Here is an 18,381-nt window from a genome sequence, read left to right on the forward strand (position 1 = left end):
TAAGACTCATGAGCCAGGCATGGTGGTATATGGGACACCGTGGTCGAGCTGTCGGCCTATGCTGGGGTGACGAGCCTCCTCATAGTGACCAGTGAGCAACCCAAACTCATGAGCCAAATATGGTGGTGTATGGGACACCGTATTAGAGCTGTCGGCCTACGCTAAGGTGATGAGCCTTCCTGTAGTGACCTTGAGTATAAAATAGGCTTACGATCAGGTGACGACCCTCTCGTAGTGACCTTGAGTGTGAATTAAGCCTACGCCGAGGTGACGAGCCTCCAGTAGTGACTTATAGTGTAAACTCGTGAAATTGCCTATTGTATGTGATTAACTAGGATTGAGGACCCCAGATGGATCATTGTTTGGGTCAATGATATAAAGTGAGGTACCTTAGCTTCCCAAACCTACTGTATGAATAGGTCTAATTAAGAACTTGGCTAATCACGCACATGCACCGCATTACATGTGCCTTTGGCGTTGGAGTTGAGCACAATGGGAGTGTTGCATGTGCGACCGTGAGATGATGTCATAGAGGGAGTGTAGGTGATAGCATACATCATTATCGCATCCCATCCTTGCATTAACCAAAGTACTTAGGAATGCTTGTTGTATTGCTTTATCATTACTGCTTGACTGAATTGATAACATGTTAACCTTTGCCTTATAGCTCCACTGAGTTGATCACTCACTCCCACTCTGGGATGGTGTTTTAAAACACCAACTAGACTCTATTGTAGTTTCAGGTGATGTTGAGGCTTACGAGGCAGAGCCTAACTTCTATGATGATGAGGAGGTGTTCTCCTACCTGCAACTCTCTGGCGGGTCTATGTAGACCTGGAGTTTCATCGCCGGGGCTACAGGGATATGGATTAGATGACATTACACTTTATCATTTTGTAAATTTTAGAATTATACATGTAATTATTTAACCTAGTAACATGTTCACACTCTGAAGACTTACAACAACTTATGTGCTTTATATATCTATCACAGTCTTCCGCTTGCGTAATTTAATTGTCTCTAGAGTATGATATGCTGATTTGGTACGATCTCATTCATGTTTAATGCACTAATACGGTCAACATTTAATCATCATTATCTATATTGCATAAGTGAGGCATTGAAACTCGGGAGTTGAGCTTCTGCCGGACCCTCGATTTTTAGGGCATTACAAGTTGGTATCAGAGCATGATTTGGATTAAACTGGACCTGAGTTATGGTAACACGATGCACACTGACATACTTTGACTTAGGAGGGAGTGTTAAAACATAGAAACAGTCGTAAGATTCCCAGTTTTGCCGACAGGTGAGACTAACCAATGAAATTGGACCCATAGGCATCTGTGATCATGCGAGATGGCCCCGATCCTTTTCCAGACCGTCAATCAACGGGTTTAGACCATAATTTGACGTATTCCACACTCAAATAACCCAAAGAGAATGAATATATGCGATTTGGAACCCGAAACCACTCCAAACGGCCCAAATTGGGGGGACCAAAGTGGTCCCCACACACATATGGCACCCTCGGGGGGGATAGCATCACCCTTGGGGCGAGCCATCGCCCACATGTCCAGTGGACGGTGATGGCATCATCCCAACTGCAAGCCTTCGCGGTCCATGGACAGCGGGCCGACCGGGCTGGTTGGGCCAACCCTTGTGCACACCTGTGGGGCCCACAAAATTATGTGGGGACCCCCATTTCCTCCCCATTTGCTCCCTTTCCTTCATTTTCACCCCTCCAAGCTATCCAAACCTCCAAAAAATTTTATTTTTCTCTCTCAAATCCTCCCTCCATTCTCATACTATCTTCTTCTTCCTCACTATATACTCATTATCCATCATATCCTTCAAACCCATCTCCTATCTCCTTCATTTCCTTCCATTTGAGCACACAAACCCTACTTTGTGTCTCAAAAACCTCAAGGTCCAACAACCCATCCTATTCCCCCCATCTTGTTTCACTCTCATGGCTCTTTTCGAGCTCGTGGCAGCTATATTCTCTCTCTCCACACTCCTTTCCCTCATGGGAAAGAAGAGGGCTTCCACAAATGAAGCCAGGCCTCGCCGCCTTACCCGTTCAAGGAGGCAGAAGGGCACTGAAGCAAGTTCAAGCGGCGATCGGGAGATAAGGATGAAGCAGGATCTCGATCCCTAGCTTCCTCTCGAAAGAGCTCTACTGGCGGATATGGCACATGGAAGATTTTAAGGATGTAGGGTTCTCTTTGAAACATACGTGGATGAGAAACTATTTGAGCTTTATCCGGCAATGGATCTCCTGTTGGACGCCGAGTGGGGTCCCATATTTGAGGGCAAGTCTCGTACGAATTAGAGCACTGTCCAAGCCTTCTATGCCCATATACGAAAGCCACTGCTGGAGCCTTTGCAATTCTTTATCCCTGTGGGAAGGTGAAAGTCATTATCAATGTGGACCTGATAGCCCGGATCATGGGGATGCCACGTGGAGAGGTTCATGCTAGCAAGAAGAGTCTCAGGAGCATGCGTGAAAGAGATCGCCGCACGCGATTTCTTTGTAGCCGACTGGTCCACTGAAATCTAGGCAATTGCCTCCTGGCATCTAAGATGACCAATGACTTCAGCCTACTCCACCACATCTTCACACACAACATGTATCCCAGGTGGAGCAATCGCAGCGAATGCACACGTCTGATGGTAGACTTCCTATACTGAGCTGGGCAAGGAAACAAGCCATGTCTGCCTACTTATGTCCTACTACAGATAGTTCAGACTGCACGCTCTCCCAGGATAGATATTTCACTCCCATTTGGTCGACTCATATGCAAGCTTGCTCACGAATTTGGCTACAGACTTAGCTCGGAAAGGCTTGCTCTGATCCATTTTATTAACGACACTACTCTCAACAGCGTGAGTATTGGGCCACGACAACGTCAAGCCCGACTTGATGAGAGTGAGGATGAGACGGAAGTGAAGAGGAAGAGAGTGATGAAGGAGGGAGAGTTTCTTCGCCTCTGGCAAGGAGGAATGACAGTAGCAGAGTATGAGAATAGGTTTACGGAGCTGGCCAGATATGCTCCTTTGATCCTAGCAAACGAGTCGATGAAGATACGACGATTTTCTGAGGGTTTGTGGCTTGAGATCCACTCGAAAATGTGTTGTGCTAGCATTAATAACTATGATGAGCCATCAAGCATGTCCCTATGAGCTGAGAAGGACAGGGGCAAATTATCCCGTACGCGCGTGCCCATGGTTCCTAGGCCTCAACCAGACTTATCGAGCCAACCGTTCCCCGGCAAGAGGTCACGAGCAGATTCTCCTCCTCGGCTTATAGCTCCACCGACACGGCCGAGACGACCTGATATATGGTGCACCTACTATAAGAGATCGGTCATGCTGACACCTATTATTTCACCAGGATGAGGGACAATGACTTTATGCCTCCTCAGAAGATTAACCGATAGATGCCACCAGCTATCTCAGCACCACCTCTACGTTCTGTACTACCTGCATAGCCTTCTTATAAGCCACCTGCACCTCGATTTAGGCCGCCTCAATGGCCTATGGTACCATAGTCGAACTATTCTCAATAGGCTCGTGTGCACTCAATTGTAGCTAAGGCATCCAAGACAGCAGTTACAACACCGATGGCTTTCGAAGTCACAACACATATTCAAGGTATACTAGTCTTCTTATTGGTGGACACCGGGTCCACTAACTATATAATATCATGTGCAACAGTCAAGTGACTGGGGTTGGAAACTAGTCCTATTGTTGGGTTGAGACTCCTTACCGCCACGGGGACCTTCTCAGATACTACCAAGATGTGTAAGGGTTGTTCGATAGACTTAGGGAGCAGAACAGTACTCGTCGACCTGATTATTGCCCCACTATGTCATTACGATGTGATCCTCGGTATGGATTGGCTTATCAAGATGAGGGCAGAGATCGATTGTGATGCTAACGTGGTGACAACCCATGGACCTGAGGGCATGACCTTTACATTCCCAGTGCAGGTCAGTTGGTACTACCACATTAGTTGTTACGCTACCCTATTAGAGAATGTTGATGGTCCAACACTTGGGAACATGCCAGTAGTTCAGGATTTTACAGACGTGTTCAGGAAGATACCTGGATTACCTCCTTAGCGTGAGATCGATTTTACCATTGACCTTGTGCCTAATGCGACTCCCATTTCACTACCAACTATCTCATGCCTTCATGTGAGATGGAGGAACTGAGGAGACAGATTGACGACCTGTTGGACGCAGGTTTCATACGACCAAGTGTATCCCCGTGTGGAGCACCTGTGTTGTTTGTGAAGAAGAAGGATGGATCACTGCGATTGTGTATTGATTATCGTAGGTTGAATCAAGTGACAGTAAAGAACAAGTATCCTTTGCCTAGGATAGATGATCTGTTCGATCAGTTGAAAGGGGCACAGTATTTTTCAAAGATTGACTTACAGTCAGGGTATCACCAGTTGCGCATCAGGGATGAGGATGTGCAGAATACAGCGTTCAGAACCAGTTTTAGGCACTACGAGTTCCTTGTGATGTCATTTGGACTCACAAATGCACCAGCCGTGTTCATGGACCTGATAATTCGGGTGTTTCAACCGTATCTATACCGATTCATCATCGTATTTATAGATGACATCCTGATATACTCTAAGAGTTGGGCAAATCACAAGGAGCACCTACGAGCAGTCTTTGATACTCTTAGGAAGAACTAGTTGTTTACCCAGTACAAGAAGTCACTACTAAAAAAATGAGCAAAGGCTACGGACTATGGGATGCTTTAACTACGAATATAAACCATAGCTAAAACACTAAGGGTTTAATCCGTAGCTAAATAGTCGTGCCCCGCCATGAAAAGGGCACATCTGTTAGAACTTCTATGGGGCCCACCATAATTTTTGTATTTAATCTAAGTCATCTATCCTTTTTGAAATTAATTTTAATACATTAGACCTAAAAATTAGGTAAATTTAAAGCTCAAGTGGACCACACTATAGGAAACAATGGAGATTAAGTGCCTTTTATTGATTTTTGGTGTGGTCCATGTGAGCCTTCTATTTGACAAAATTTTTGGAATAAAGCTCTAAAAAAATTATTTGAATTTATTGGATGGCACAGATAAATGACATACATTATGGTGGGCCACACGTAGCCCTTAACACATCACCTCGTCTCAAGTGGGTGTCTGCGCCCGCTAAAAAACACCAAATTTCATTCTCGCGCCCACATCCAGCGCCTATATTTCATTCCAGCGCCCACATCCGACATTCCCTCTCCCTTTCCCTCTCCACACTCTCTCTCTCACTGCCTATCTCTCTCCCTCTCTGAACTCTCTCTCTCTCTCTCTCTGCCTATCTCTCTCCCTCTTCGCAATCTCTCTCTGCCTATCCCTCTCCCTCTCCACACTCTCTCACACACTCTCTCTCTCAAAGCCCTAGCCCTCTATCGCTCACTTTCACTCGCTTCCCCTCTCACTCTCTCTATCTCTCTCTCTCAAAACCCTAGTCCTCTATCTCCCTATCTCATCGGCCCTCTACTGCTCGTAAATCTCAGATTCTCAGGTTTGAGGTAAGGTTTTCCCCTTCTCACTGTTGCTTTCTGTAATTTAGAATATCTGATCAGGGATACGCATTGTCGAATCCCTAATTAGATATTTGTATAACAAATCCCTAATTAGGGATGTGTATTGTCAAATCCCTAATTGGGGATTTGCATTATCTGAGTTTAGCACTGCAAGTGGTGTATTTTGGGTTTTGTGCCAATTTTTTGAAATCTATCAATGTTGTTCGTCCTCTTTGTGTTTTAGGCCCGTCAAATGCAGTACTTCAAATCTTTTTTGTAGTGTATAAGAAGGATTTCATGTATATGATTATGAAAGGATAGTAGCGCCATAGTAATTGTAATGCATATTCATTTTAAATGTGAGGAATAGACTATCTATTTTAATCTAACAAATGCTATGAGCGGATACATACAAGTATCTATTTGGGTAAAAGGGATCTTGAAAAATTGGGATTTTGGTAGGTCGAGTGCCAGCTATGCCCAATGTGCTTTCTTATGCTTAATCACAGTACTGGAAATTTGAATCCAAATGGCAATTTAGTCAATCCTAGCCTTTCTTTTTGTCAGTCAACTGCTGGTTTGAGTTTTAATGTACTGGTGTGCACAAAAGGACTGAGCAGAAGTGCTTAAGCTTGATTCAGCTCTAATCTTACTGGTTTCTGTTTCAGCTCTCTCTACCACAGAGACATTTCTCTTCTCATAATTTCATATTTGTTTCAAGTTATTTTTAGTTGCAACAAATACCATGAAATTTTGGTGCGACTAATCAAACTTGCGCATATCAAAGAGTTGTTGGGGGGAAGAAATAGGAAGGGGATGGGTAGCGAAACAGCCCCTGTTTGGATGGCATACAAACATCATGGTAAGCACTCAGGAAGTTTTTAATGGTGGGTGTTTCCATTCATTCTCAATGTTTCGTGTAGTGTGTCCCACTTGAGTTTTGGATCTACCTCATTTTTCAAATCCTGTACTAGAGCATGAGCTGGCTGGCAAAAGTGATGGGAGAGGTAGATTCCTTACAGACATCTTGGTGGACCCCTCGTAGCTTTCGCCTCTACATAAGTGATGGATGGCCATTTGTCACATGTCCGAAAAGACCAAAATATGCCAAGTCTTTTTTTTTTCAAACAAATAAGTGGCATGTATTTACAGGGTTTCTTTTCCAATTATTATACCATGCATAAAAAGAAATTTGAAGTTGAAATCATAAAATTGTTGGAATATGTATATCCAGACCATTCAAAATCAGGCCGACTCTAGATGGGGGCATGTTCTAGAAATCACACAAATTGGATGAATCTAACTTAATCATACCTTTTTGTGCTAACCTCACCTAGTGGGACCCATGATTTAGACAGTCTGGATTGACAAGCATGCATGCATGATCCATGTTGGATTTTGCATGAGTATGATCCACTACACTATTACCAAAATATAAAAACACAAAATAGAAAACATAGTGCCTGTTTGGATGCCACTTAAAAATGAGCCAATCTTATTAGAGTTAATCTTATATGTATAGATTAAAAGTAATTTTGATAACAAACAATCATGATTTCTAATGCATAATTATGATTGAGGGTGTGTTTGGTTGCACCAAATGTCAGGAATTTTCAAATGCACACTCAAATGAGTACTCATTTTTAAGGGGGCACCCAAACAGGATCTTCTTCTTTGGAGAGTAGAAATGGTACCTTTGGACTCGATTGCTACCATTATATTTGTCATCTCCCTATCTACCTTACTTGGTTGCAACTACAAACTGGGTACTTTGAGAGCTTGCATCTTGTCTCCCTCAAGTGAGTCTCTCTAACATAATTTCTATTTATATTCATTTGTTCCACAGTCAGTCTTCTGGGTGATATTCACTGGCATGCATATGCACAGTCAAACAATCACTTGGCCCTAGAAAGCTTTCAAAACTCTTTCAACAATCCCTATCACCCATCCCTTTTTATCCACATCAAATATCCTCAAATATTGTGTGATGAAATCTGTTATAGATATATGATATTTTGCTGATTTTGAAATAAAGATAAATTAGTAGATCAGTTCCACTTTTATGTAAATGAGCTTAATTATGATGTATTCATGGCCTTCAAATCAGAACATGAGCTCACTCTACATGTCATTAGATAAAGGATCATATAACTCCTCTTGGTTTGTTTTCAATCTCATGAAAGATTACTGATTTTTCAAGCTTCTTCCGGCTTACAGAGTCGTTAGGTGCCTTCTAATTGGTAACAGATTTTGTAATTTCTCATCTGGTAGCATTGATTGTTTGAATATCTTGCTTCCATATCAAGATTTCTCATTTTTTTTGTTCCCTCTTTTTCTTTTTTTCTTTGTGATTTTCACTGTTTATAAGGATACTAATTCATATACAAAAGAAGGAGAAGAAGAAGAATAAAGAAGGTCCGAATATCATTTGCCTTTATACATTTGCTATTTATTTCCTCATACATTTGCCTCTATAGTTTTAGAACTTTTTTCCTAACAGTTGTGTTCATCCATGTTATTCGACACAATAATTTCTTTGGATATAATTTTTAGGGGGCTAAACTAGCTTTTTTTCTTCTTCCATTTTTTTCTTTTTTCTTTTTTCTTTTTGGTGCTGAACTAGCCGCTCAAGAAGGAAGAAGTGCAGCCACTTAAGTTGCTTACAAAACATTGGCACAGGAGCTCACTGAACAGCGATTTCCTGCTCCCCGTATCCTAGCATTCAAAGTTTGTTTTCCTCCAATGTCTCCTTTAAAAAATTGCCAATGGCCTTACTTGTGAAAATTGAAAAATCCATTGTATATAATCTCCTGTATGTCAAGCATGCTAACTGTTTGATGAAAGGTCTCAACAAGGAATGTTTTATGTGGATTGCATTTGAGTCCCATTTTTTTTCTCTACCCATGAGTCAACTCACATTGTTGTATGGTTGGATGACCTACATTGAAACTTGATGCTGCAGGACATGCCTCAACAATTGAAAGTGAGGCTTCTAGAAGAGGTGGGAGAGCACGATAGAGAACAGATTGTCTGTAAGCACGATATTTTCATGCCTTAGATTGTGTCATGAGTTTCTTGGGTTTGAAACTATTGATATATGGTTTTTTATTTGATTTCTTTGTTGATTTATGTGTGGATGTGATCTTTTATATTTTATTTTTAAGTTTACGACTTCCTAGTTATTTATATAATGTTTTTGTTTATATGAATGAATATTCCTTTGACGTTGTTTATTGATTTTATAATTTGTGTTAGAAACTAGGAAGTATTCCTTGTGGTTATTTCATTTGATTATGCTAACTTAAATTTGATATGAATGCCAATGAGTTAATTTCAGTTCATTAATAAGTGCTCTAAATGTACTCTTAGAGTTTCCTACATACCTTCACATCTTTGCAATTCAATTTAATAAGTTCTCCACTATCCCTTCATGTTTCTTTGGATTACAAAAGAAAATTATTAGAAATGCTAGTGTTTTTATTTTTGAATTTTGTTTTTCATTTGATTTATTTGGATGAAATTTCAAGGCTTTATAGTAATCAATTGTAATTTTATTTTCTCTTGTTTGAGGCCTGTTTGGATGCACCCCGTAATGAGAATGATGTTGGAAATTAGGTGTTTGTTTTGGATGTTGGGTTTGATTTAGTTCAAAGGGGAGTAGTGCATTACTATTTAGAAAATTATGCTCCATAACCATGGATGTCAAGGAACTCTTACTGAAGCTCAATTCTGTCAAAGAGTCGCTGAATCAGGCTAATTCTAATACAAGTTTATCCATTGCAATGACCACATTGAGCTTGTAAAGATGAAAGACATTGAGGTGAGTTTGTCTGAAAGAGAATCGTTTGTAGAGAAACAATTTTCAAGGAAGTCTTTTCATATAAAAAAGTCATAAAAATTTCCCAAACCTCCCCTTGTCTTTTTTTTTCCTCTCGAAATACTTTATTGGAAAATAGAAAATGTCACTCTCTCCTTTATTTTCCAAGATCCCAAACTGGCCTTTAATTTCTTTCTTCTATTAGTATTGTACAGTTATTATATAGAACGGTTTGATGCATGCTTTGATTGGTAGTTTGAACAATAGATGGCTTGGTGTATAACTTTTGCTTAACTACCTTAATTAGCTTTTACTTCAATCACAACAGACATAAGACACAATGGTGATTAACATCCAAAAGGAACCTTATGTGTCCAAGAAAGTACTCAATTAATTATGGTTAGTCTTATAGATATCCTATAAATTCTCCCCTTTTGTTTAATTGGTATGTGGCGGTTGCATATAACTCCAAAGGCACATCTGCCCTTCATCCACACAGTTATAATTCTATGAGCAACATCCTTCTCAATCTATCCTCTCTCATGAATTAACAACCCAAGATATATGTTTTGTGCCTTTACACTACATACTTGTAATCTTGTAATCTTGTAATCTTGTCTTGCAGGCCATATTGAACCGACGCCTTCAATTCTGCAATCTGTCATAGATCATCTGGTTCAATGGCACCTAATTCCAGAGAGTAGGAAACCAAACAGTTGTATTATCAGCTTCTTTGATGAGGTAAGTCCTAATCCTCTCTTTTTTCTTTTTTTCTTTTTTTCTTCCTTTTTTTAGGGATGAAGAGTTAGGTAATTCCTACTGTTTATGTCTCTTTTTCTTGTTTATCTTTTTGAGAAGGATGGTCAACCATAAATGATGTTGCCCCATTTGTTCTAATTTTCAAATCTTTGTTTTGACTATCGATTTTCTTGAAAGGACTGAAGTTTTGATGTTACAATTTTTATGTAAGGGGAATACTCGCAACCATATTTGAAACCACCGCATTTGGACTACCCTATTTCTACACTTCTTTCAGAATCTACAATGGCTTTCAATCGCATTCTTTCCAGTGATCATGATGGAAATTACAAAGGCCCGCTCATGCTTACTCTGAAGGCAGGGTACGATCGAAAGGTTCGATACATGCAATTTACACATTCTAATCCTAATATCAACTCCTAAACCTAAACCTAAACTTGAAAACCCAAACTTCAACCCAATCCTGAACCTGAACCCGATTTCCTAAACCTAAACCTTAACCTATTCTCAATTCCCTAAACATATAACCTATAACCTATAAACTATAACCTAAACCTAAAACTAACCCAAACCTATAACCTTAACCTAAACCTATAACCTAAACCTAAACCTAAAACCTAAATGTATTCTCAAATCCTTAAACCGAAACCTACACCTAATCCTAATCTCAACTCCTTAACCTAAGCCTAAACTTGAAAACCCAAACCTAAACCTGATCTCGAACCCGAACCCGATTTCCTAAACCTAAACCTTAACCTATTCTCAATTCCCTAAAGCTATAACCTATAACCTAAACCTAAACCTAAAAATAAACCTATAACCTAAACCTATAACCTTAACCTAAACTTAAAACATTTTTTTTGAAAACCATATGGAGCCTAATTCCTTTTTTAACTCCACCAATGCAACTCCTTGCATTGCCTGTCCTAAGCCCGGGTAAAGGAGGAGGGAGAAGGGCTTTAGAATGAGATCGTTAACTATGGAGGAGATCTTGAAAATACAGTGAGTATCTCTGGTTTTAAGGTTTTACTTGTACATTCTTGTATTAATTACTCAAGCATGATGGTTATGCGCATTCTTTAAAGTGGATGTTGCATGTGGGAGGATTGGAGCTGCATATTTCAGATTCAAGCATCTGGTATGTCTTTTGTCAAGAATGCACATGTGTAGCTCATCAAACAATACATTATGTGATATCGTGTGCATGTTATCTATGTTGTAATTACAGTTATCTATAATAATAATAATTTGTTCATTATAGTGCATTCACAATAGATATCATTGTGGTTATAATTATTCATTATGTGACAGGTTTTCAGGTGAGATGAACAAATTTCAAAACAAAACAATCTACGGTTTTGAGAAGCAATTCCCAGGATGTATGTGTGTTTTAGGGGCCATCTGCACCTTGGAAGCATACAATAGAAGGTAAGGAAAACCCTCGAGTTCCCTTCTTTGAATCATAAAAAAGTATTTGTGCTGAATCTCATGCATTGGCAATATTAGGCATGCTCATGAGCAGGACATGCATAATTCTGTAAAAATTGATGGAGCATACCCGGATGTACGTCGGAGCTATCTGGATGTTGAGCGGGGGTCCCTAGAAGGTGGGAACCTCTGTTATGACCATGATGAAGCTATCCATTTCCTATAAACAGCATTGGAGTGGCCTGGCCATTTGGACAGGCCGTGTTTATATCTGTATTTGCTCAAAATTGATGGAGTAGACCCGGATATGCGTCGGAGCTATCCGGATGAGTAGAGGTCCCTGAAAGGTGGGAACTGCTATTATGACCATGATGAAGCTGTCAATTTCCTATGAACAACATTGGAGGGGCTGGCCAATTGGAGCAGGCCGTGTTTATATCTGTATTTGCAGGGACCACACCCTTAACCTAAACCATACCCTAAACCTATAACCTAAACCTATTCTCAATTCCCTAAAGCTATAACTTATAACCTAAACCTAAACCTAACCTAAACCTATAACCTTAACCTAAACCTAAACCTAAACCTAAACTAAACCTACAACCTTAACCTAAAACACACCCTAAACCTAACCTAAACCTATAACCTTAACCTAAAACCTGAACCTAAACCTAAAACCTAAATGTATTCTCAAATCCTTAAACCGAAACCTACACCTAATCCTAATCTCAACTCCTTAACCTAAACCTAAACCTAAACTTGAAAACCCAAACCTAAACCTGATCCCGAACCCGAACACGATTTCCTAAACCTAAACCTTAACCTATTCTCAATTCTCTAAAGCTATAACCTATAACCTATAACCTATAACCTAAACCTAAACCTATAACCTTAACCTAAACCTAAAACCTAAATCTAAATGTATTCTCAAATCCCTAAACCTAAACCTACACATAATCCTAATCTCAACTCCCTAACCTAAACCTAAACCTAAACTTGAAAACCCAAACCTAAACCCGATCCCAAACCCAAACCCGATTTCCTAGACCTAAACATTAACCAATTCTCAATATCCAAAAACTATAACCTATAACATATAACCTATAACTTAAACCTAAACCTAAACCTAAACCTATAACCTTAACCTAAACCAAAACCTATAACCTAAACCTTAACATATAACCTATAACCTATAACCTAAAGTTATAACCTATAACAAAACCTTAACCTAAACTTAAACCTAAAACCTAAGTGTATTCTCAAATCCCTAAACCTAAACCTACACCTAATCCAAATCTCAACTCCCTAACTTAAACCTAAACCTAAACTTGAAAACCCAAACTTAAACCCAATCCCGAACCCGAACCCAATTTCCTAAACCTAAACATTAACCTATTCGCAATTCCCAAAAGCTATAACTTATAACATATAACCTATAACTTATAACCTTAACCTAAACCAAAACCTATAACCTAAACCTTAACCTATAACCTATAACTTAAACTTATAACCTATAACCTAACATTAACCTAAACCTAAACCTAAACCTATAACCTAAATGTATTCTCAAATCCCTAAACCTAAACCTACACCTAATCCTAATCTCAGCTCCCTAACCTAAACCTAAACCTAAACTTGAAAACCCAAACATAAACCCGATCCCGAGCCCAAACCCGATTTCCTAAACCTAAACCTTAACCTATTCTCAATTCCCTAAAGCTATAACCTATAACCTAAACTTATAACCTAAACCTAAACCTATAACCTAAACCTAAACCTAAACCTATAACCTTAACCTAAACCTTAACATATAACCTATAACTTATAACCTAAACTTATAACCTATAACCAAACCTTAACCTAAACCTAAACCTATAAACTAAATGTATTCTCAAATCCCTAAACCTAAACCTACACCTAATCCTAATCTCAACTCCCTAACCTAAACCTAAACCTAAACTTGAAAACCCAAACTTAAACCCAATCCCAAACCCGAACCCGATTTCCTAAACCTAAACCTTAACCTATTCTCAATTCCCAAAAGCTATAACCTATAACGTAAACCTAAACCTATAACCTAAACCTAAACCTTAACCTAAACCTAAACCTAAACCTATAACCTTAGCCTAAACCAAAACCTATAACCTAAACCTTAACCTATAACCTATAACCTATAACTTAAACTTATAACCTATAACCTAACATTAACCTAAACCTAAACCTAAACCTAAAACCTAAACCTAAAACCTAAATGTATTCTCAAATCCCTAAACCTAAACCTACACCTAATCCTAATCTCAATTCCCTAACCTAAACCTAAACCTAAACTTGAAAACCCAAACCTAAACCCGATCCCGAACCCGAATCTGATTTCCTAAACCTAAACCTTAACCTATTCTCAATTCCCTAAACCTATAACCTATAACCTAAACCTATAACCTAAACCTAAACCTAACCTAAACCTATAACCTAAACTAAACCTAACCTAAACCTATAACCTAAACCTAAACCTAAACTTATAACCTTAACCTAAACCAAAACCTATAACCTAAACCTTAACATATAACCTATAATCTATAACCTAAACTTATAGCCTATAACCAAACCTTAACCTAAACCTAAAACCTAAACTTAAACCTAAAACCTAAACCTAAAACCTAAATGTATTCTCAAATCCCTAAACCTAAACCTACACCTAATCCTAATCTCAACTCTCTAACCTAAACCTAAACCAAAACTTGAAACCCAAACTTAAACCCAATCCCGAACCCGAACCCGATTTCTTAAACCTAAACCTTAACCTATTCTCAATTCCCTAAAGCTATAACCTATAACCTATAACCTAAACCTAAACCTATAACCCAAACCTAAAACCTAAATGTATTCTCAAATCCCTAAACCTAAACATATAACCTAAACCTATAACCTACAATATTAACATAAACTTATAACCTAAACCTATAACCTACAACATTAACCTAAACCTATACTTATAACCTAAAACTATTCTCAAATCCCAAAACTATAACCTAAACCTAAACCTAAACCTTAACCTCTAACCTATAACCTAAACTCAATTCCCTAAACCTTAACATATAACCTAACCTTAACCTAAACCTAAACCTATAACCTACACTTATAACCTAAACCTAAACCTAAACGTAAACCTGTAACCTTAACCGAAACGTAAAACCTAAACCTAAACCTAAAATGTAAATGTATTCTCAAATCCCTAAACCTAAACCTATAACCTGGACCTATAACCTACAACATTAACATAAACTTATAACCTAAACCATATGGTGAGACCATTCCTTGGGAAGTGGGTACTTGTGGCTACAGATGGTCCTCCTTGCGAAAATCATCCAGACGTTTATTTTGGCCCTACAAACCATATGATTAGACCATTCCTTTTGTGTCAATTTCATTTCTCTTTGAGTTTTTATTAATTCATTAAGAAAAAAAATAGTTATACATGATGCACTTCTTTCACTTTGTTTTTCTTTCCCCCAATGGTCATTCTGATTTATGAATGCCATGACTATTTGTAGGATGCTAGAATATACAAAGCCGTTACAGGAAGTGACTTTGTCATTACTAGAGTTGCATTTTGAGACAACTCTTCAAAGTACTACATAAATGACCGTGGAAGTAATTTTACAGAGGTCACTAAGAAATTGAAAGGAAAAGGAGTGGACTTGGACAACAATCGGTTTTTGATTCTTCAAGTGGGTGATGGCTGAAAAGGGCCTATTTACTTGTGAAAAAAATATCATACCGTCAAAATATATCTTCTCTTTCAATTCTCTATCATAGAAATTTTAGGGTTAAGTCGAGCAAATTTCTCTAATGAAGCCAAAGATTTGTATTTTCAGCATTATTGTAATTGTAATTGTAATTGATTGAATGAAGGATTGTAATTGATTGTAATTGTAATTGATTGAATGAAGGATTGTAATTGATTGTAATTAAATGAATGAATGATTGTAATTGATTGTAATTGAATGAATGAATGATTATGCAGGTGGTAATTGAATGAAAAAATGATTATATATATATTTTTTAATGTACGAAATAGCTACGGATATTGACCGTAGCCAATAATTCGACAGCTATCACCATTATTAAATTTGGCATATTGCTACAGACTTTTAGCTACAAATAATATCCGTAGCTGTTTATACTTATCGCTACAGATATAATTGCTACGAATTATATCCGTAGCTATTGTAACCTATAGCTATGGATTAAATCTGTAGCTATAGGTTCCACACCTATTGTTACGGCACCTACGACTACGGTCGTGCTACGGACTAGAATCATAGCCATAGGTCTAAGGCTACGGATTTTATCTGTAGCCTTTACCCCTTTTTTTGGTAGTGAGTGTGACTTCTGGAAAGAAGAAGTCAAGTTCCTGGGACATGTAGTGTCTAAGGAAGGAATAGTGGTAGACTTTGCTAAGGTGACTGCAGTTCAGGACTGGGAACAGCCCGATTCGATTACAGAAGTGAGGAGTTTTCTTAGCGTGGTAGGCTATTACCGTCGATTTATTAGAGACTTTTCAAGATAGCCAGACTATTGTCACAGCTAACTCGGAAGGATCTTAAGTTTGCCTGGAATGAAAGGGCAGAAGCAGCTTTTCAAGAACTGAAATACAAGTTGACGTCTGCCCCTGTACTAGTATTGCCAAAGCAAGGGGTCCAGTATACGATATAAACCGATGCGTCTAGTGTTGGTCTGGGTTGTGTCCTTATGCAAAAGGACAGGGTGATCGCCTATGCATCACGACAGTTAAGGAAACAGGAGGAAACTACCCTACGCACGACCTAGAGTTAGCAGCGGTCATCTTTGCATTAAAGCTCTGGAGACATTACCTCTATGGAGAAGAGTTCGAGCTCTTTTGCGATCACAAGAGCCTCAGGTACATATTCACTTAGAGGGACTTGAATATGAGGCAGTGACGATGGATGGAAACCTTAAAAGACTTCAAGTTCGAGGTCTCTTACCATCCTAGCAAGGCCAACCTTGTGGCAGACGCGTTGAGCCACAAGAAGACAATAACATTTGCAGCTCCACTGATGATAGAGGAGTGGAATATGGTATAATTTATGCGAGACTTTGAGCAGAAGCTTATGGTAGAGGAGTTGTTCAAGAGTGTGCATACATTCAGGTACAGCCACTCATCGATGACCGAATCATAGTGGCCTAGGGGGAGGACGAATAGTTGGTGAAGATGAGGAAACGAGCTAAAGACGAGGAAAACTCTGAATGGAGAGTTGGTTTGGATGGGGGTTTACGTTATCGTGGCCGCCTATGCGTCCTAAGTCTTTATGACTTGAGAAAGGAAGTTCTCAAAGCTGCTCACAATTCGAGGATGGCGATGCATCCTGGTAGTACGAAGATGTATTGAGATATGAAGCGCTCGTACTGGTGGGAGAACTTGAAGGCCCACATAGCAGACTATGTATCCCGTTGTCTCACTGCCAGCAGGTCAAGGCCGAACATCGACGACCTCCTGGACTACTTCAACCCATGCCCATAGCAGAATGAAAATGGGATTTCATTTCTATGGACTTGATTTTAGGGTTGCCAAACACGAGGAAGGGACATGACTCCATTTGGGTGATCGTGGACCGGTTGACGAGATTGGCTCATTTTCTCCCTATTAGAGTCTCAAACTCAGCAGACGATTTAGTCAAGCTATACATCAAGGAGATAGTGCATCTGCATGGAGTGCCTATGGAGATCATTTCGGACCGAGACACACGTTTCACATCTATCTTCTGGACTCATATCCAGGAAGCAATGGGTGTGAAACTGAAGTTCAGTACCGTGTTCCACCCACAGACGGATGGGCAGACAGAACGGGTGAATCAGGTGTTGGAAGATATGCTGCGATCTTGTGTGCTTGATTTCATTAGCCCATTCCAGATACTAGATCGAGTGGGTGTGGTAGCATACCTCCTTGCTTTGCCCACATCACTCGTAGGCGTGCACAACGTATTTCATGTATCGATGCAGAAGAAATACGTTCCTGACCCTTCCCACATTATCAAATGGGAGCAGGTACAGTTGAGTGAGGATGTTACTTATGTACTGCGACCGACACATATTCTAGACCAGAAGGAATAGGTGCTGCGTAGTAAGGTTATCCCACTTGTGAAGGTGACATGGACACATCACACTGAGGAAAAGGCCACTTGGGAAATAGAAGCCGAGGTCCATAAGAACTCCCCTCAAATTCTAGAGGAGTACGAAAAGGTACTAATTTCGATGACGAAATTTTTCTTTAAGAGGGGTAGATTGTAACATCTCCAAAAAATTCGTACAAAGACCCAAGTACCGCCTCGGGCAGAAACCGTTAAGGATCAAATTATGAAGAAATTAGACAAAAATTATTAAGTATTAAACTAAATTAATTAGTAGATTAGCTTGAACTGCTTTCTATACGAACTACAAGACCCAAAACCAGTAGAATCGCTAACTCTACATTACTTAAAAACCTAGGAAAAATCTCAAAATTCAGTTGCTCTCAGGAGCACATTGAAACTCCATATCGAACCTGGACCACGTGTCGAAAGACCGATTAACGTGAAACTAAACAGTTATGACCGCCTTACTGGGCTTGACAACTATCTCGGAAATCAAGTCCCAATAGTATCCAAAAACGCACAACTTGAGCTTGGAGCGAAGTGTGTGAGAAACGCGAATATCTTTAGAAAATGAACTCGAACTTAAGTAATTTGTGCCATTCACTTGGAGGCCAAATTTAAGGTTTCAGACCGTCAGATTCTGACCCAACTACACCCTCGGATCAGG

General features: G+C 39.4%; 1 long non-coding RNA gene across 1 annotated transcript; it reads left to right on the plus strand.

Moving 5' to 3' along the window:
- The first annotated feature begins 15,126 nt into the window (after positions 1-15,126).
- On the plus strand, positions 15,127-15,593 carry LOC131256298 (uncharacterized). The gene is made up of 2 exons (XR_009176729.1): positions 15,127-15,290; positions 15,388-15,593. It is a non-coding gene; the product is annotated as an uncharacterized LOC131256298 (long non-coding RNA).
- Positions 15,594-18,381: the final 2,788 nt, after the last annotated feature.

The sequence above is a fragment of the Magnolia sinica genome, chromosome 9, assembly GCF_029962835.1.
Source record: "Magnolia sinica isolate HGM2019 chromosome 9, MsV1, whole genome shotgun sequence".
Classification (NCBI taxonomy): domain Eukaryota; kingdom Viridiplantae; phylum Streptophyta; class Magnoliopsida; order Magnoliales; family Magnoliaceae; genus Magnolia; species Magnolia sinica.